We start from the raw sequence: 22,731 nt of genomic DNA on the forward strand, positions 1-22,731 counted from the left end.
CACCATATGATACAAATATGTCTCCTACTGAATCAAAAATATCACCCAATACATCAGTTATATGGCACCAGATACATGGCATTTTAAAGAATTACTGAGCAGAATGCCTCTAGATTTAGCAACGATAATGTTTAAACTAAAATTTATTTAGACAAAGAGATCAGTACTTCCAGGCTGTCTCGGAGGCTGATTCTTGGAATTGGAACTGCCATTATATTAACGTTTCCCTAAAGCGTCCTTTTTTTAAGGCACCCTGCTAGGAGGAGGTGCTTTCTCCACCTCAGTGGAAAAGGAGGGCTTCCATTCCACTTTGTTTCATCCCTCCCAACCCCTAACACCTAGGACCAAGCTCTAAGCAGCCACATGGTGTCCCCAGGTCAGCTGTCTCAAGTCCTCAAAGGGAAGTGCCAATCCTCTCCTAATGGGTTCAGAACACCACGGTCCATATACCATTAATTATAGAGATGCAAATATCTATGCATCCCTAAAAGCAAGAAATCACACAAGGGATGCAGGAGATCTGTATGGTTGAGCAGGGAGCTTCTGAAAAAGCTCAAGTGGAAGAAGGTAGTTTACAGTAAGTGGAAGAAGGGACTGACCGCTTGGGAGGATTACAAGAATGCCGCCGAAGCGTGCAGGGATGAAACAAGGAAAGCCAAGGCTTCCTTGGAATTAAACCTGGCAAGGGATGCCAAACTTAACAGGAAGGGCTTCTTCAAGTATGTTGGAGGCAAAAGGAAAACCAGAGAAGTTGTGGGCCTGCTGCTGAATGAGACAGGAGCCATGGAGACGGAGAATGCAGAGAAGGGAGAGTTACTGAATGCCGCCTTTGCTTCAGTCTTTACTGCTCGGCCCAGCCCTCAGGAGTCTCAGACTTTGGAGGAAGTTAGCAGGGAAAGAGGAAGACTTCCCCTTGGTTGATGAGGACCAAGTGAGAGATCATTTAGGTCAATTAGACATCCACAAGTCCACGGGTCCCAATGGGATGCACCGAAGAGTGCTGAGGGAGCTGGCAGAAGTCATTGCCGGGCCACTCTCCATCATCTTTGAAAGGTCCTGGAGAAGAGACGAGGTGCCTGAGGACTGGAGGAAAGCCAACATCACTCCAGTCTTCAAAAAGGGCAAGAAGGAGGAGCTGGGGAACTACAGGCCGGTCAGCATCACCTCCATCCTTGGAAAGATGATGGAACAGCTCATTCTGGGTGTCACCTCAAGGCATGTGAAGGAAAAGAAAGCTATCACAAGTACTCGACATGGATTCACCAAGGGGAAATCATGTCTGACTAACCTGATAGCCATCTGATAGTCATGTCTGACTAATCTGATAGTGATGGCATGACTGGATGGACAGATGAAGGGAGGACGGTAGACGCTGTCTACCTTGATTTCAGCAAGGCGTTTGACATGGTCTCCCACAGCATCCTCATAGGGAAGCTTAGGAATTGTGGGTTAGATGAATGGACAGCTGTGTGGATAGAAAACTGGTGGAAAGACAGAGCTCAGAGGGTCATGCTTAGGGGCACAGAGTCTAGTTGGAGGTCAGTGACGAGTGGTGTTCCCCAGGTGTCAGTACTCAGTGCATGCCTCTTCAATATATTCATCAATGACCTGGATGAAGAGAGAGCGTGCACTCTCAGCAAGTTTGCTGACGACACAAAGCTGGGAGGGGTGGCTGACACACCAGAAGGCTGTGCCGCCATATAGAGAGGCCTGGACAGGCTGGAGAGTTGGGCGGAGAGGAACCTTATGAAATTCAATAAGGGCAAGTGTCGGGTGCTGCACCTGGGGAGGAATAACCCCATGCAGCAGGACAGGTTGGGGGCTGACCTCCTGGAGAGCAGCTCTGTGGAAAGAGACTTGGGAGCCCTGGTGGACAACAGGACGACCATGAGCCAGCCATGTGCCCTCGTGGCCAAGAAGGCCGATGGCATCCTGGGGTGCATCAAGAAGAGTGTGGCCAGCAGGTCGAGGGACCCCATCCTCCCCCTCTACTCTGCCCTGGTGAGGCCGCACCTGGAGTACCGAGTCCAGTTCTGGGCTCCCCGGTTCAAGAAGGACAGGGAACTGCTGAAGAGGGTGCAGCAAAGGGCTACCAAGATGCTGAGGGGATTGGAACATCTCTCTTATGAAGGAAGGCTGAAGGATTTGCATTTCTTCCGTCTGGAAAAAAAGATGACTGAGGGGGGATCTTATCAATGCTTATAAATACTTAAAGGGTGGGTGTCAGGAGGATGGGGCCAGGCTCTTTTCAGTGGTGCCCAGGGACAGGACAAGAGGTAATGGGCACAAACTTGAACGCAGGAAGTTCCATCTAAACCCTCACTACTTTGAGGATGGCAGAGCACTGGCACAGGCTGCCCAGCGAGGTGGTGGAGTCTCCGTCTCTGGAGACATTCCAAACCCGCCTGGACGCGTTCCTGTGCAACCTGCTGTAGGTGACCCTGCTCTGGCAGGGGTGTTGGACTAGGTGATCTCCAGAGGGCCCTTCCAACCCTACAATTCTGTGATTCTGTGAAATATTATCAACATCAATCCAAAAATCCTGGACACTGAGCACGGACCACCCAACAACCGACTAACAAGGTGATGCCCCATAGTATTTTTCTATCAGGGGCACATGCAGAACAAACCCAAGTCCACGCTTTGCCTCACAGTGCATAGGTGGCAGCCAGAACACATTGCCACACAGTAAAGAAGACGACAAATGTTCATATGGGCTGTAAAGAACAGTCAGAAAAGCTACGGAAGAGGATTCCATCAAAGGTTATCAAATACACAGATGTCATTCTTGGCTTTGGAAGCTACTGAGACACCGACTCATAGAAGCTGTGAGAGTAACCTTGTTAATTATCTATACACACTTTCACTGGTTTTTATCTTTTTCCTCAGCAACTATCAGAGACAACTGTCAAAGACATAATGCTATGCTATACTTACGGACCTAAGACAACCATTCTCATATTCTTACACGCTGTATCTGATTTCAGACTCTCTTCTGGAGTCTGAGTGTCTGAATCAAAGCTGTTTACAGGTAACTTCTTTCTTCAGAAGCATCAGAACAATCTTTTCTGCAGACCAATGCCTAACTAAACATGTGTCACACTTTGTAAAACATTGTGTGAAACAGAGGGAACAGCGTTCTCCTTTTCCATAATCACCCAGCGGCCACAGCACTCAATGAAGAAGGGACACCACTGGCTTGCAGATGAGATACTCCACCAGCTTGACATGACGAGAATCAAGCTTTCCTTATTTTGTTGGGAGTGCTCCTCTTTGGGTGCTCTACTTGAGACTACTGAGTATGGGTGACCTTGTCTCTCCTTTAAAAGGTAGTTTAACAAGCAACAAAAAGGGCATGAATTCTGTCGTAAGAACGGAAGCTGACAGGACAGAGCCTGACAACACTTCAGTTGTTGTGACAGTCAAAGGAACAAGGCAGATCTGGTTACCGCTCCCTGTTCCCTGGAAGGGAACTGATCTCTTAATTTTCATCAGTGCTGAGAAATAAGCATTTAACATAACTCATGTTAAAACTGCCCACACTGTCAGGATCAGATCAAGTCATCTAGAGCAGCAGAATGTTTAAAAGACAGTCTGCGTAACCCTGTCAGCTTGAACATTCTTTCGTGGGTGGCAAAATTTGTTCTGTTTCCATTGGGACACTCCCAAATTTGGGGTTTAGCTTATAAGTTAGTCTATAGGACTAGTCCTCTTTTATTGCAAGCCCTTGAAAGTAACAACAAATCATGCTTGTTACTGATCTGCTGTTCCCTATTATCACTCTGCTCTGTCAATATAAGCATTGATTATAATTGCAGCTTTGCCCAACTTAGATTGATTAGAATGTAAAGCAACAAGAATTGTACAATTATGTCAAAAAGAAGGGCCTATTCACATGAGACACCAAGCTGACTGCTGCTTGATATACTACCAGCAAGTAGAAGAAACCTATGTTTCAGTTACACTTGCTAGGTATCCTACAGAGAGAAATACATTTCTATTCTGCATTTCGGTACTCTTCACACGAAAATACACCAAAAGGTTAGCAAATTCAGAATAAGCCTAGTCAAGGAAAGAAGCAATTTACAGACACGATGTCTCTACCAAAAATGTCTTACCTCTTAAATCTGATACTGTTACCCCGAATACTCTCTGTGTGTTTATGTGCATTATGAATCTGAAAAGCATGCGCAGTTTCTAAAGACACGACCCTGCTGAGGTTGATGTTTATCTTCGATCAGAATGGACACTGCTGGGGCCTGTATAGAGTTCAGGCAGCAAGGTGGGTGCTACTTTGTTCCATCTCCTCTGCTGGATACTGTCACAGCTTGAAGCTGGCAAGTGGATAATAATTCCACCTTTCCAAAGGACAGAGCATGGCTGGCTGTGAGAGCAGGCAACAGTAGGTGATAGATGCTATGGCCACCTGCACACCAGGAGAGCTCCTCTTTGGTGGGAAGACTTTCCAGTGAGGATTCTCTGTTCACTGTCACACTACAGTCCACTTGAGTAGGTAGAAGAATTGAAATGAAAAAGTTTATGGGTTTAAACTTCTTTCATAAATTGCTGCATGAAATGAGCTGGCAAAGATTAAAAATCAGATACAGAATATAAAGTAAATATTTTTTTTTCAACACTTGTAGATTCCGTATGGTATGCAGAGAGCTTCAAAGCCAAAATGGTGTATAGGACTATGCACAAAGATTTCTTTGCTTCCTTTCTTTGTGTCCCTCTCTTTCAAAGAACGTGTTATCCTACATGTTATCTTACATTACACTGTACTATCTCTTTCTACAACTTGTCATTTAAAGGAGTTTAAAGCCATTAAATACTGATTTTGTTAATGGCATTTGCTAAACCTAAGGCACAAGGGAAAATATTCAAAAGGTACTAAACTGTTCTTTGAACATAAAGTTTTAAAATCATGGCTTTAACATCTAGGGGTTTGTTTCCACAGCTTAAATTTTAAAGAAATTACTATTTTTACTGTATCTTGTATTTTAATTAAGACAATATAAAAAATAAAATTCAAAAATCCCTTAATATTTTTTAATTAGGAGATGATCTTAAGAAAAATTTAATTAGTAGAGATAAAAGTTAATCCTTTTACTTAAAGAAAAACATACCTAGCTTTATAGCAAAGTACCCAGCAATTTACACAAAGCCCCTTGTTATTTTCTTTGCTTCCAAGGCATATGCAGGTACTCCTTTTAAAGCCTACCCATAGAAGAAATAAATCAATTAAACTCAATCAAATCAATTACAAATCCTTGTAACGTTATGATTAGTGAAACATTCTTGGTTAGCTTTAATGGGAATCAAGCAGCTAAACTCCCCGCTCTCCACTTCGTTTAAAAAAAGGAGAGAAATGAAAAGAAATCAATTATTTTGAACACATCAGAGGATCATAGGATTTGCCATACTATTGTTCCACCTATTCAAGTATATTCTGTCTGCAGGCAAAAGCTTCTTATGTTACACGTGGCTAACTGTGTTATGCTGTACATACAGGGCAATCCCCCCCCTCTGCCTGAGTCCTCCAGGTGATCAGTTTTCATGCTGATGCATGAGATTAGATGAAGCAATTGTTATTTTAATTCACATAGCTACCATACTGTTAAAACTGTCACTAAAATTACACTGCATTTCTAACACAGACTCCTGATGTGCTGCTGTTCTGTGTTAGTACATATACATCAAAATTTGAAATACCTGGAAAACTCACCTCCCCCTAAAGACCTTCTTTCCTCATTTCTGAAGTCTCCCACTATACACAGCTCTGCCCCACCTCCAGGCAGGGCTGGCACAGACTACATGGGCGTGCGACCACCCAGCTGGGACTCCAGCACATTTCACAGAAACTTGCGCAGCATTGGCATTGGCCAGTGGTTTTAGGGAGGGAAGAGATGAAGCCCCAGCAGCCGCTGGGAAAGTTGTAATCTGATTTTAGACAATATTATCTGAACCTTTTTAGACTAATGTTCTATGCAACTATATTGACATTTAGTGTTTGAAAATGCAAGAGTTAAAATAGCATCTTGTAAAAGCTGAAGAATCCTGCTAGGTATTCAGTGAAGAACCATGATCTACCAATGAATTCAGTGTAGCCAGCTGCTGCAAAGACAGTCCTCTAGACACTTTACTAAATTCTACATTGCTTATTTTTCTGATCTAGAAAGTAGTGGTTAACTAAAGATCACTAATATTACATTGAATTACATTGGGAAGTTAATGAGCACAGCAAACTCACCACACCACTATCCTAATGTTACATGACTTTTTTTACTTTAACACCATATTTTGTAGAAGAATCATCCAGGAAGCACGCAAATTCATAGGTCTATAAACATGTTTAAAATCAAATATTTAAGAAAAATAGATTTTTTCCAAGTTCTCTATCCATAATAGTAACACTGTCTCTTTTGAAATTAAAGATAATATCCTTCTGAAATTTCTATGAAGTAGACATAATCTTCTATGGCAAAATCTTTAAAATTCAAAGTAGATAAGACCAAAACTATAGAACCAGTAGAAGCCATGCAGATATATTTTTGCTGTCTATGAAAACATAATCCATACTTAGTACAGAACCAGAACAATGACCAGGTAAATGTGATCACTTGAGTTTCTGAACAGCCATGTCAGCACAAAAAATATACTTGCCTGTGGTCAGAAGTGGCCAGTTTCCATTTGTAAAAGAGTAAAGATCCTGGCGAAGTTCAGTAGCCAAGATTCTAACAAAACACACATTTTACATGCCATTAAATAGGTTTTCTTGGTAAAATGCCTTTTATCTGTCTCTTTCACTGACAAACCTTGCATCAGTACCTTCTGAAGTTGCTTAATATAAATAATTTTCAAATGCCCTATAGTGGCTACTGTAATGTTACTGAACACTATAGACATAACTGAGATGGACATCAGTATTACAGAGAGTCATTATCCTTCTCATTTCACACTTTATAAGTGAGACTGTACAGGTATAGGACTAGAATTTCATCTCAATTTTAAAAGAAACACTGTATGAGGCTTTGCGCAGCCTGGTCTAGTGGGAGGTGTCCCTGCCCATGGCAGGGGAGTTGGAACTAGATGATCTTTAAGGTCCCTTCCAACCCAAACCATTCTATGATTCCATGATTCTACTTATCTTGCAACTTTGAATATTTTGTTGCTTCTTTTTTCTCCTGACTGTGTACTTAATGGGGGGAAGCCCATTGTTCATACCTCTGCTCTTAATCAAAGCTGAGAATTCTGTAGAGAAGTAGAAAATTGAAATCAGCTCCTGCAACCTAGAGCTGAACAATTATGACTTGATTTACAAGAAGCCACTTCACTACATATTTAAATGCAGCTCTGCTGCAAAATTTGGGGACTTTTCACATAATCAAAACGCTACAGATTTAGCACTTTTAATTTTTGCTCCATCTCCTGCCAGCTTGAACTCTGATTGTAATTACCATTCCATCTTCCCCTGAATTACATTGTTTTATCAGAGGAAGACACTGTATCTAGAGTGTGAGCATGATGATTAGTAAGGAACCAGCTTTCACTGGGAAACAATAAGTGTGTCCTGAAATGAATCAGGATGGGATGTAATAATGTGAAGCTAGAGATAATCTCAAGTCCTTGAGACATAAACCCCCACAGCTCTGCAACGTATGTGAGAATATACAGAGGTAACCATGCAGAGATGTAAAACAGAATTGGAAAAAATCCTGTCCTGCAGAGTATTAAATAAAAAGGAAACAAAGCCTAACTGCTACCTGACTCCACTGGCATTTATCTACCCTTGAAAACTCTTCCCACTCCTTTGGACTGATCTAGCTCAACTAACTGCTAATAACAAAATTATTATTATTATCAGTATTTCTTATGACTCTTCTTCCTGTGTTTTTTTTTTTCCAGAAACTATGTTATAGAAAGGTACTTCAGCAGTGTTAGTGGACTACCCCTAATGCAGCCCAGCTGCTGGGACAGTGATGGAGAAAACAGGGGTGACTGCTACAGCTGCTTCTGGCTGTGTTTCTGTTTCACTTGTTACAGTTAAAGTAATCAAGCAATGTTCTCCGCATGATTAAAAAAAATTTAAAAAATGACAAAGACACACAGAAGTGTTCTAAAGCTCTAAAATAAAAGTAATATATGCTGATAATAAGAAATAGCAATAGCATTCCCATATTAGCAACATCTTCACATTTCACCTTGCTTAGGCACAGAGCTGTGGAAGACATGCAATAAACAAATTCAACTGCTACAAAACCATTAAGCAGGATATATCTATAGCAGAAATGGATTGCTTTGGAAATTTCTTTTTCTTCCTGAGAATTATCTTTTTAGTGAAAAACAAAAATACTGATAAAGCGTCAAGAGGAGTAATAAATTGACAAAGAAGAGTGTGAGTACCTTTTGTAACAGTTGCAGTAAATTCTGATTGGCACAGGAGAATGAAAACAAATGGTGTTCCCTGGTGCTCATGTCAGAAACAAGATACCAGTCCTCTGGCAAAAAATGTAACCTAAAATTCCTATCTTTTTCATTAAAATTTATGTTAGTACTGCTGCTTTTTTAGGTTCAGTTTCTTGAAAACCCTCTCCCCCAGCAACACTTATGCTGAATGATGCTCTAAATACTCTTACTCTGGTCAAGGAAACCACATATAAACTGGTCCCAATGGCTAGACTTCCAAGATATGTGATAAGATGGTACCTCAAAAGGGGGTAATGTTGAATGTATATAAACTTATGGAAGGCCTCCACTCACAGACACTGTATTTCTATGTGTATTTTTTATGAAAAAGCCTTTCCTATCTAACAATATTTCACCTGGAAGAAATACTTTCAGTTTTCTGAAAACCCCTCAATCAACAGAACTTCCACTCACCTAATTCAGAATGATACAGTAGAACTCTCTTGAAAAAACCTAAAAGAGCACCAGTACTGATAGAAAACTCTCTAGCACAGAGATGATTCGTGAAAATCACTGGAAAACTGAATATATTTCATACAAGGAAAGACTAAATTAAGTAATATGCATCACTTTGGAAAAGACCCACTGAAAGGGAAGACAGCTCTCATAGAGAGGTATATAATGAGAATGGTGTGAATAGTGATTACTCACAGTTTTCCCATAAAAAAGAACCATGTGGTGGCCCACATGAACTTTTCAGGCAACAACTTTAAAAAGAAAAAGGATGGTCTGGGGTTTTTTTTGTTGTTTGTTTTGGTTTTTTTTTACACAAAACCAATAGTTAAGTTGTGGAATTCAGAATCACAGGATATTGTGAAGTAAAAATTATATACATGTTCAAAACCTATTTAGACATATTAGGAGAAAGTAAGTCAATCAAGGAGCATAAGACCCCAAACCATAATTAAATCTGTGTCTTACTAAGTTCTTGAAACAATTGCTAAAACAGGCAAAAGTGAAACTAATGCTGTCATTGCCCTGCCACTCCGACTGGCGCGCACTACTGGACCAACAGCAGCAGCAAGGCAGACTACATAATTCGAGGTGTATGATATTCTTGTTTTCTTACATTGGCTTTTCACTACCTTATCTTCCCATCATCTTTTAAAATGAGTAACAATAGGCATTTTTCTCTTTAACATTCATGGAGATCTGTGAATTAACGGCACTGTCCAAAATCAGTCAGAAGAACAGCACTGAACATGTGTAGGGAGATGTCTCGGTATGGAAGAAAACACAGGTACCCTTCCTTGTGTTTGAATGAACCTGAACAGTACCCTGAAAACTAGATGTTATTTAATATCTGACATTGCAAATTCATGTATAAACTTCAGGCCTATTTCTCCTCTTGTGTGGTATCGCTGCAGAAAAAAAATTCTCAAGGATAAAGATCCCCAGAAAAAGAGCAAATCCTCAAAATACAGGATTGCTTTTGCAGGTCTGCCTCCTCTGTAATCCAACAGGGTTAGTCTGCAACACTAGAAAGAATTGTTCTGCTATGTTTACTGGCAAAATGGCAACTGGAATGTTGTACTTTATAAATATTTTGTACAGGATTTATGAAAAGATGGAGATCATGAAGGAAATAATTCAGAAAATAATAAGCATGAATGATTTTTATCTTAATAGCACTGATAAGGTCAAAGATTGCATTGCACTCGTACCAAATTACTCAGAACTAGGAGACAAACTGTAACAGAAGTCTTGTAAAGATAGGATTGCCTATATTCTTGCTAAAAACCTAACCAAAAGGTGTTCATGAGGTTTCTCAGTTTTCTACCAAAGCCCCAGTGTTTGAATAATGCATAACTCTGTCTCCTTGCTAAAAAGGAGAAAAACGCCTTTAGGTTCCATGTGGCAGGGGGTCTGAGAAGGATGGGTTTTTTTAAAAGCAGCAGTTCAGCAACTCCAAATACCTCTCAACTTATTGTACTTTCCCTTGCCTCCAAAAAAGCGCATTTGTTATTTGGTCTGTTAAAGCATAAACCCACCGAAGGCTTTAGGAAAGGCAGCTTGCTCCCATGAACTGCAGTTTAATTTCTTTCACAGCGAATTTCAGAGCAGGCCATTCAGAATGAACCCTTCCCTAAAGCTGAGCTTCACCCATGGTGAAAAATATGGCCAGTTCAGTCAGTATGGTTGCTAGGCTAGCACGCAGCAAGGGAATAAATTAGCTACAAAACAGTCAGAGTTTCAAGCTTTTGTGCACCTCTAAAATATCAATAAGTAGTGTTCTGGAGTTCTTGAAAAATGATATGCTTGAAGCAATGCCCTCAGGAGGCCACTGCCCCATACATTATGTAAGTCATATTGAGCTCTCTTTGCCTAACCTCAAACATGGGCTTAAAAAACATTTTAGAATAACACTGTCCTATTGAAAAATAATATTAAAAAAACCCCAAACAACACAAACAAAAACCTCCCAAACAACCAGAGAGCCAGGTTTTTTATCTGTCAAGGAAACCTTCACAGTTTGTCGCTGTAACTTCAGGACCTATTCAACGATATAAATCTGAGAAGCTAGCCAGGGATGCAGCTTAGTAAACTGAATTTTTCCCCTTTATGAGGAACAGGGAGGCTTAGAGTTGCTTTGGCACCATGCACAGGACTGCAGGCAGCAGGCTCACATGGGCTCACTAAGGGTGAGCTGCCAGACTTAGGGTTTCAGGCTACACCTACAGTGTGTGAATCTGCCTCAAAATCCCATAGATTTAGTCTGAAGACTTGCTGCCATCCTCTAACCAAGGCAGGTCTTCATCACTGACCCTGCTGCATCCATTCAGCTTTCTGTCAAAGTAAATTTGGTTTGGGTGTATATTTGTTTGGTTTCCAGATGAAATCTTCAGAGATTCTGCAAAGGGAAATGGAGCAAATACTGAAGTAAAGGGGAATAAAGGCCACAACCAGCAAACAAAAGCTGCCCCTACAAAACAACTCTGCCCCATGTTCAGCCAACATGCCTTCCTCTGAGGAGACAGGATCTTCCTTTCCTGCTTTTTAATAAGAACAAGGAAAATATGCGGATTGTACCTGCTGTGGAAGGAATCTAAAACTGAAAGGAAGAGACTGACCATTTCTAGTATTCCAGCAGAATTTTACTCATGCAAAGCTGAATGCAACTTTGTAACTTCAAGAACATCAAAAACATTCTGAATTCTTTTAAGAGACATCTAGCACTAGCTAAAAAGTCTGCTTTTCATCTTTTATTAGATGGGCATAAACAAACAACCTTTTAAATGAATGAAGAGCTCACTGCTGTGGCAATTGGCAAATGTCAATATACACCCTACGCATTTGACCAAGATTTCATCAGATTGGAATGCTCTATCCTTAATCCAGGATAATTAAGCAATTCTACTACTTGGGAATACTACAAGGAAAAAGGTAGCATACAGGGCATCGGAATCCCTGGATTGACCTTGGGAGATCATCCATAGCACGTGAAACACAAACACACACAGAGAAAGGTTTCATCATGGAGAAAATCAGCACAGGTATTTGACATTAATATTTCCTTTCTGTGGCATTGAGGTTGGGCTGATGGTATTTAGAATACAGTAAAAGATCCTGCTTTCTTGGTAAACTGGACTCTAAAGGATGACCAAATTAAGTTATTAGTTAGATACGTTTCCATAGATACATCATTGTGAGACTCAGGTTCTACCACCACAATGATATTAATGTAAAAGATAGTGATAAACAATCTGGAAAATGTTACTGTTTGCAGGCTCACTATCAGAGCTCCAGGTATTTCTAAGTAACCACTGCTTTATTTTTCTCTGAAAAATAATTCATGAATTCCTTATTTCTGCAAATAAAACTTTCTTTATGACAGTAATTATGTCAAAATAATTTAAAAATTTACATACAGAACATGAAGGAGTCATTAAATGCATGTAGGACTCGGTCTACAGGCAACCCTGAGCATCTGTAATATTGCAGATCATGTTTCATAGCTATCATCTAGATTTAGTGCAGAAAGCAACATGAAAGCAATTTCTCCTGCTTTAAAAGAGCTAACGGGAAAACCAATTTCCCTTCTAGAACTGGGCCACAGCAAACAACTTGCTGAATAGTGGTCCCACCCTTGCTAGCCCAGGACTTCATCATTATGAGAGGAAGGAAGTTGAAATGATCATCATGACACTGGAAACTAAACTATCCACACTTTAAATGAAAATGCCTGTAAAGATCCCAAAAGAATAGAAAACACTTTTTCCCCTGTATCTGCTAATTTGCTCTTTTTTCCCAGTCTCCTGTCATTCCTTTTTCCCAGCCTTTCACATCTTTCCTTGACAGATCAAGATGCTTCTCTAAAGGATAGCTCTAGTTTTGTATCTGTAGCATTTCAGTACTAAACACAGAGACAAGTCAACAAATACTATAAATGAAAACATGTATGTGGTAGTAAATCCTGAAAGAAGAGCATTGATGGCCTGTACGCTATTATGAATTGGAAAACAAAGAAATAAGTCATAAATCAATTAAAAGAAAACAAGCAAAAAAACTCAAGGCACAATAACCTCCCTTCCACCCTAACTCTTTTTATTTTTTGGATTTTCCTTTTTTTTTTAGATGTTTTGGAATTCTCTGCCTTAACCAAAAAGTTAATATTATGTTTATGTTGCTATAAAGTAGCTTGAGAAATCTGAATTCAGAAGCCAATCAGAAAAAATGATTGTAGCATTCAGAGTAGGTAATTGGCATACTTACAATACAGTTCTTGAGAAACAAGCCCAGAGTTACTATGCAAATCCTTGCACTTTGAATGACTAACGGTGCCCGGCAGCCAGTCACCAGGCAGGGATTTGCATGCTTTCAGTTGCTTAGATAATCATTGTGATTACGCAAAGGAGACACTGCAGATAAGAGGTAATGAGGGTGTTGCATGAAGGGAAGGGACAATGAGGTAACAGCAACTACGGCACATCTTTAAATTCTTTGGCAATTTGTTACATGACACAATATACCAGAAATTCAGCGCCCACCTTCAATTCCTGAACTTCGTAGTTATGTATTGCCCTTGCAAAAAGATATGCATTTTCAGAGCTCTGGGTCATCACATCTCTGGGGTTATCATTAAAGGACAAATCTTGAAAAGCAGAAAAAACACACAGCATTTCCGAGGGTTCAGTCCTATCTGATCTGCTCACACATGGCTGGCTGGCTGCAAGTAGTACGCTGACAGCAAATGAAGGCACAGTTGATATAAAATGTAGCACTAGTTCTTCATCATTATTTCATAAATGAATGTGGTTGCTACTATACAGTGAAGATACGTAACAGGTTTATGTATTGATCTATATTAATATTACTATATTGGCAACTAACATAAACCTGGAAAACGGTTCAGAATGAAAGTAACGCTCCAAAAGAGTACTTAAAACTCTTATTAAAATTACAGAAACTTTGAGAAGCCTTTACAATCTGTCTTGGATCAGAATCAGTTACTGGTTCTCGCTAAAATCACATCACTGAAGGCATGACAGACATCATGAACCCTGGATATAAACCCAATTGAAGCTCCTCATATATTCAAGGATGAGACGTATTACACAGGCCTGTAGTTGCTATATGCTGAGCAATTGCAAATGACTAGACATTGCCTTATCTTTTTTTTTTTTTTTTGAGGGCAGTGTGTGTGTGGGGGTGTTTTGATTTAGCATATCTGAAAATAGACTCCAGAATTGCATAATCTGTTACTAGAACTACAGAGACTCCTCTGTAGCCATTGTTCAATCTTTTTAGATTCTCTGGCGTTGGACCCCAGAACAAGATTTAAAATTATGCAAAACTAGGAAAACATTTTTTAAAATCAGACTACAGGCTTGGTACAAGAAGAACGTTTTGAAAATGAAATATTATAAGCAATTGTTATTTGGTTTTGCTGCTACTGGAACGAGTGTAATTATTACTAATAACTAAGTAGTTTGTAGAATTATTTCTCTTTATTCTGGATGCATTCAGGCATAAAGCCATAGTTTTACACTGCCAGAATTTACACTATATTTATTGTTCTGGATTTTTTCAATTGCTGTGTACGTATGGATGAACAAGGGAGTAGCTTTCTGATAAGTAATTGGGGTTTTGTGTGTGTGCAAAGGATGGTGCACTATTCAGTACTACTCAGATTATTCAAGGCATCATTTGGTAGAGTTAATCCTCAGTTTAACATTACTCCTTTGTCCACAATCTACAAGAGAACTCCTTTTTGTGTGAGACAAATTTACTGTTAGTCTTTAATAGTCAGAAGGAAACATGATGCTCGTATTATCAGGTCTACTGGGGGCTGATGGGGGCCATCTGTCAGAGAAGGGGAAGAGCATCTTCAGTCATAGGCTAGCCAAACTGGTGAAGAGGGCTTTAAACTAGAGTTGCCAGGGGAAGGGGAACATGAATCCATCCTGGTCCTACTAGTTTGATGCCAGTGCCAGCAATAGATGCCCAGAGCCTGGAGAAGGATCACAGATCAGCAGGAGAGTGCCTGAAGTACAGCACAAAGGAATTTCAGACAGTAAGTCAGCTTCCTTGGGGTCCCAATTGAAATGCCTCTGTGCAAACGCATGTAGCATGGGGAATAAACAAGAGGAGTTAGAAACGTGCACACGTCTGCCGGGACACGATCTTATTGGCATCATGGAGACGTGGTGGGATGGCTCCTATGACTGGAGTGTTGACATGGAAGGATACAGGCTCTTCAGGAAGGACAGGCAGGGGAGATGGGGAGAGGATGTCGCGCTTTATGTCAAAGACCAGCTGGAGTGCATGGAGCTCCACCTGGGCATAGATGAGGAGCCGACTGAGAGCTTATGGGTCAGGATTAAAGGGAGGGCAGGGACAGGTGACATAACAGTGGGGGTCTGCTACAGGACATCTGACCAGGAAGACAGAGAGGATGAGGCCCTCTATAGACAGATAGGAGCAGCTGCATGTTCACAAGCTCTGGTCCTCATGGGGGGACTTCAACCACCCTAATATCTGTTGGACGGACAACACAGCAGGGCATAAGCAATCCAGGAGGTTCCTGGAACACACTGATGATAACTTCCTGATGATCTTAAAGGTCCCTTCCAACCCAAACCATTCTATGATTCTATGATTACCTGATCCCCCAGAAAAAAACAGGTCATATGATTTTATTAAATGACTCCTGCTGAAATTTCATATCTTTTTGTAAGACTGTTTAAGTAACAACTTCAAGCAATAAACGCCTTTATTTTAAGAGAGCTTAATTCACTTTTAGACCTGTTTTACTCTATTTTTCTGTTGTTGTCTTTCATATTTTGGATCATTTTCTACTATTGAGTGCAACAGTAAGGATTATGCTACAGTGAGAAGTCTCCTTCCCAGGAAGAAATACTCGGAGCAAGCAATATTTAACCTCCCTTTTTGTTATTTTTTTCTTTGATGAACCAAGACTTCAGATTGTAAATGTCAGGGGAGTTCCCATATTTCTTCAGAACATAGCACATTTTAGTACATACCTGCCTTTCAGAATTTCTTATTAAATTTTGTGTGTGTGTGTATGACAGGGAGCCAAATGGTATGAAAACACTGCATTTCTTTTTTCTTTTTTATATAGAAATATTTATGGGACAACATAACATGAAACCTTGTTCTCCATCATACACCTTGGGCCTAAAAAAACTCCTAGAAGAGCAAATATCAAGTTATTTAGGGCCCTGTGGTATTATAAAAATGTAAAAAACATGACTGCAAACACCAAATATTTAGAACACATACAGACATTTCTCAGCAGTGTTGTATAAACCCATTTTTGCAGATACCTACAATACTTAACAAAAAAATGAGGCACACCAAACACATCTCTGCTGATGACCAATGCTATTTCAGGGGTTACTGTAACCTTAACTTCTATGCTCATTTTAATCAAAATCTCCAGAGCACTAAAATTATGGCAGTAGCTGAAGTGGAGTTTAGGACTTTGAAAGGGGCCACCTTTAAAAGCTCTGCATTCCCAAGGGAATCTGTATTAATATTTTTATAATGTCGATAGCCTAACAGGCTTATAGGCAACCTAATCATCCCACATAGTATAGGCAATACATTTCAGAGTCTCCTATTGATGAAATCATAAAAACAATAAAAACATATAATTAAACAGAGCCAGTTTAACAGAGTAAAGGTATTTGGTTGATTAAACCTGTACAATATCCCTTGGTCTAACATTACTTTGGGCTATTTATTTTATATAACTTGTGCTGAAGAGGTCAACAGTTAACCCGATACAAACATCTCCTGGAGCTCATTAGCATCTTACGATGCTACTATGATGCTACCATGTGGTGAGACTTAGCACTGGGCTCTTCTTAGATTATGTTCCGAGTAACACTTCTGAACCTGCACTCACTGGAATCTACACGGGGTCAGAATACAATTTTTATTTTACAGAAGTGTGCAGCCTACTTCCTGCATGTATATACACAGGCATATATATCTATCTATATGGTTTAATGGAAGATCATTTGCTTTGAAATGTTTAACAGGAAATAAAATGGCAGTCATTTCAAATGGTGACTGTTGCTTTAAGACAATTTTTTTCCTGTTGCATGGCAGATGGATGGCTATAATGCCATCACTTGATACCATGCCGAATTGTGACTGTGTCATTTTGTTAGAGCCTGCTGATTTTGTATAGAAATTTGCTGTTGGATTAGGGCTTTTGCCAATCCTGGCAGACGAAAAAGGCTATTTAATGTGTCTTGAACTGCCATATGGTGTAGATAAAAAAAGTAGTTTCATGGCAGTCATGAAATCTGATGCATATGAGTAAGTCCATGTGGCTTTGCCATACTCCCTGTCATATAGTGCACCTGCTGCAATCAGGTATTTTACATGAAAAATACGACTGTCATAGCTCTTGATCCTCGATGTACCTCAGTGTCAGAAAGCAGTACTTCCTTCTGATGTTTTCAATCCACATGCAAAAGCCAACCACATAAACTGGAATGTGAAGTGAGGAAACTCCCGCCTTATGGCACAGCTGATTCAAATTATACTTTAACATAATAGTAATCTAGTAATTTGAACTTTATACATGATATTCACTTGGAATTTCATGGTATTTTACTAACTTATTTAAATCTTACCATTTTCTTTCAGACTAGATAAACAGAACATACTACGGAAAAAACTGATAACAGCACCGCCTCCAAATTCAAGGAAAACTCATGAGTTTTAGTCTAGATCTTTCAGTGTTTTACTGTGATAAATCTCACCCTGCTTCTTCATCCATTTCTGCCAGCACTGTGAGTCCAGTGATATACACTAATATAATTCTTATCTCCTTTTCCTTCACTTTCCTTTTTTCTCCCCTTACTCCCCCCAAAAAAAAACCTAGAAGAAAGCAAATGGAGGCAAGGACATCTTCAATCTAACACTACAGTTTTCTCCTCTGTTAAATAACGGGAGGAATTCTGGCTCCACCGTAGCTTCAGTATTTTAGCCAGTATTTTTCACGCAGCAGACATTCTCAAAGATTTTTAGCAGTGAACAGATTTCCTTTAGCATATATGTGAACGTCACCATCATAGAGAAATACAATTATGCTAATGCTATAAGCACTAGAAAATTCTACTTATAATAATGTCACTATTCTTACCAGTGTTCAGTTCATCAGACATACCATATCTAACTAACCTTATCGCTTTAAGCATCTAATTTTCAGATTTTCAACCTCCAGACTGGCATACAGAAACATCAGTGTAACACCTAGGCTCCCCATACAACATACAAATTACATGAAAATACCGTGAACAAAAACTCTTCATTTCTGTTTAAGGCAGCTTTCTAAGAGAGAAAACATGGGGCACTATGAAGGTGATGAGAAACATGGAGACAGAAGATCTTTCTGTTCATTGCACAACTGAGTGCAGTACCTCAGCCCAGCTCTGGAGCACAGAGGTCAGAACCTCACAGAGCCCTGCATCCAAACCAACTAATCCTCAGAGGTGCTAAAAGAGTTGTCCTGGCAGTTGTAACTTTGGCCACCCAAGAAGTCACATCCTGCTAGATTCTCATCACAAATCCCCATCATTTCAGCAAAGCAGTTGTAGGAATGCTCCTTAGATGCATTCAGTCAGAATGCCTTCTGTTGGGAAAGACCTATTTAAACACTAGTTCACTGTTGACTCAAACAGGTACAGGAGCTTGACACAAACACATCACAGAAAATAATGCTAGGCAGAGCACGGCCATCAGCTGCAACCGGGAAATAATGTACATGTAAATCCTAATACAACTGTGTCGTTCCCTAGACCTCTTCTATCTGCAGGGGAGACATACCAGCTAATGGAAATAGCTTACAGACGCTTAACAATGCTTAACATGACATTGTTTTGCACAAGAAAGATATGAGAAGTTAATCAAAAGACAACACCTCACATTAGGATATATTCAATAACCTGTCACTCAGAATCTGGGCTTGTGGAAATACCTCTGATGTCAGAATGCACATGGGCAGTGTCTGGTTAACCAATTTATCCTGGTCAAACCCCACGCACAGCTTTATCACAAAACCTGGGCCCAGTCTTAAGCACAGCTAGAATTTTGCTGATCTGCAATGTTTATTGAAACGCTTGTTACAATGCTATCAGTGTAATAAACTGCAGTATTTTCTGGATGGCATCCGTTTTTTAAAAAGCCAACAGATTCCCAGAAGCGTTAAAGATCCTAAGAGTGTTCAGAGAACCAGGCTGACAATGTCACACCTACGCCATGGCACAGTGGATGCACCGCCCTGCGGTACGAGCATCCTGGCCATGCAAAACTGAAGTTCCACAGACTCTGCCTAACTTCAAGCAACTTCCAAATCTAAGGATACTAAGTGATACAGATCTCAAGAAAGGTTAGTTAAGAAGCCATAAAGAGAGCTTAAAGAGACAAACCACGACAAACTAGCACTACGTGGTGATGTGTGCGCTTAAGACACTCCTGTAGCTGTTCACCTGATTCAGCTCTGCTCAAAATCTCTTGGTTGTTTTTACAACTTCTCACCACTGGAAAGGTCCAAATTATAACATAAAACAATATGAGCCATCTCTCAAGGTACATTAGCTCTTACTGCTGCTAGGATTTTCTCATCTGCAGCTTTCTTATATCCAACATGTTGGATTTAGTTTAGCAAACAACTTTTCTGGAAATTGCTTAGTGTGCACTGCATGTTTTGCTAAGTGATATTTCCCCAGAGCCAGCAGATCACTCCATAGTAGCAGATGTGCATGTTTTAGAAAATCACTACCATAAGGAATAGCATAATTATATTTACTGCTGTTTGTTATCGCACCACGTATCGAATAGTACAGATACTGGTACAATTGAGGCTCGCTAAGAACTTCTTTTCTTCCTTGGCATAATATACTTAATTACTTTTTTCCCTCTAATTGCAGCTAAAGATTACCTGCTCGCTAATAAACTTTTCTTGCAGTATAAGCCAAAATGAGGGCCTGCTGAAGGCAACCAAGGATGTGCCTGAAGTATCAGAAGACTTTGGATTATATGCTTTCGAGTTTTCCACCTGCCTTCTAATTTGACTCTAATACTGGTTTCTAAAAAGGTAACATTACTGTAACAGAATATGCACATCTGAGAGACTACCCTGCAAAATGCAGGGATACCCATGCATTAGTTATCTGCTGACCAGAAGCACTACACAAAGTTCTGCCAGTATTTAAAGTTTACTATTGAAGATCTGACAAAAACCTTTTGTGTTATTTTTATGTTCCGATCCAAAGGGAATTAAAAAGGCAGGAAACAGTGTTCAGGGAATGATAAAATTTCAAGATTTTATTGAAAACATGTTGCCTGAAACACTCCAGAAGTTGTTTATTTGATAAGTGTTCCTTTCCCTTTTTGTTTAATTTCTGATTTGAGAATACATATGCTGATTTCTGCATTCTTTCTCATTTAAATTTCAATTGTTGGTCCATTAGTCCTAGATAAGTTGTGAATTTGCAGCCTTTTGAAATCTTATTCTATTTTCCACACGTATATGGGGCCAGAATAGACATTTTTAGATTAAAGGAAAAGAAAGAGAAGAAAAAATATCATAGGAAATGAAAATTACTTCAGTTCTCAAAATGGCAGTGCCATCTACCAGAACAGCTTCTTAGAAATGTATAGTATATCTTTAAAAGCCAAAGAACACAGATGAAAATATAGAAATTGAATCCTTTAGGAACACCTTTGAACTCTTGGCTGCTCTAATTACAACACACTGTCCTAGCTGATCTGTCTTACAACGTGGCACAAATTTACACCTGAGAAAGCATCAACTAGTGTCTGGAAACCTAGTTTGTTCTTTCGTAAACATTAGGAGTTGAATTTCATGGTCTCTATACACGTTTTCTGGGATAACTACTGTAAAGTAGAGACTACTGAGGAATGAAATACTGTACTGCAAGAATAACACTCATACTATGCATTAGGTAATTAAATCCTCTGTGCGTGTTTGATTGAAGAGCAGAACGAACTGACCCACTGTTTTTCCTTTAACCAGAGGGCAACTATTTGGTTCCATTAGTCAATTATTTAAAAGATACAACTACTACTCCTTCAAAGAATCCTTTTGTGTATTAGTGCTTACAGGAGGATAATAATTTAACATTAGAATGTCCACTAACATAATGCCATGGTCATGAATAAATACGAGTACAAAATACTGGTAATGGATCTTGACTCCATAATAAATCTAACAGATAAAATCCAGGCCAGCCATATTAAGTCCATATAATTTAATATTCAGCTTTTTGATGCCTACGTTTTTGACAGGTATCCGAATAACCCCATTTTGCCCCAAAAATCCAACCCACAGACTTACAGACTCCTACACAGTTTCTTCACTCAAACAGAGCAGCATTGCTTCAAAAAAGCTAAAGACAAGGGTAGCTGGAGAAAAGGGAAAAACAATGAATTTCAAGCCTTCTTACATCTAAGCAGTAATGATGACCTACCTACACAGCAAAGGAGATCTAGCCCCATGTTCTTTGCCGATCTAGACTATAGTGGTGTCCTCTTAATGGATCTGTAAAAGGTCACTGCAGAAATACATGGGATTTACTACATCTGATGAAAAGAACAAAATATATCTCAAATTCATTGGCAGCGCTGGCATTGATATGGGAAAGGGCTTTCTGAAACACAACAGTCCCTTCACAGTTTATTGCAAATCTTGTCCTCAACTAAATTATGGGTACCGACTGTGATTTGGGGAGCTATTCTCTCATACAACATGGGCTAAAGCTATACAAATAGAGTGACAAGGTGTTTTCTGTCGTCCAGAGGCCACTGTCGTGTCTCAGCTTATGTCCACACAGCTTAACTCACCTCCTGGCAAAACCAGCATAGCCCCATCTGAACCACTTATTGTAAGCTGTCCTTGGCCCATGTAACTCCTGGAAAGATCTCAGGAAACATGTGGAAATACACTACTTGGCACTGGCCATATTCAAAACTATGCTCGATACCACAACAAACTTTTAACAGAATGGATGATGACATGACAAACACTCAAAGTTTTTTCCTGTTTTTTTTAGTTTACTACTACAGATGTACTGTGCTGACCAGGACCTTCTGAACCTCCCTGCTCTCTCAGACAACTGTATTTGGAAGGTGGGCAAGTACTTCTAAGAGAACCAAAATTTTTATTCCACACTGTAACAACAAAAAGACTTCTTTAACTTCTTCCTACTCCAGCTATGACACGTACTCTGCCATACACCAAAGTTTATAGTTATAAAAGTATCAACCCGTGAGTTTACGGAACTGATGACTGCTTTCTAGAAATAAACGGTTTCGTAAGCCTGCAGATGATTATCAGAGGAGAAGAAAGCAAAGGAGAAAAGATGGAGATGAAATGTGAGGAACTTTAAAAGAAAAAGGTCTTACTTACGCCATTATCCTTCCCTAGGAAGTGGAGTTACTATCCATTTTTATCTTTGTGACATTCAATTTCCTTTGACTAGCAGCAATATCAGCAGCACAACAGAAGGTGATCCTCTCAAGAATTCATGTTTTTTTCCAGATAAACAAAACTTGGACAAGCAATGTACAAGAAAATGAAAGAGTTCGATTGACTTAAATGCTCTTCTTCTTTCAGTTATCCAAAGGTTTCCTATTCAACAACTGTCTTGCCATTCTGACTTGCTGATTTAGCTAGATTTTTCTATTAATATTATATTTTTAGAAAACAAATGTTTTACCCCTCCGAAAAATCTTGTGTTCTTTAGATAAAATGCTAACATACGT

Source organism: Larus michahellis, chromosome 11 (genome assembly GCF_964199755.1).
Source record: "Larus michahellis chromosome 11, bLarMic1.1, whole genome shotgun sequence".
In the NCBI taxonomy this organism is placed as follows: Eukaryota; Metazoa; Chordata; class Aves; order Charadriiformes; family Laridae; genus Larus; species Larus michahellis.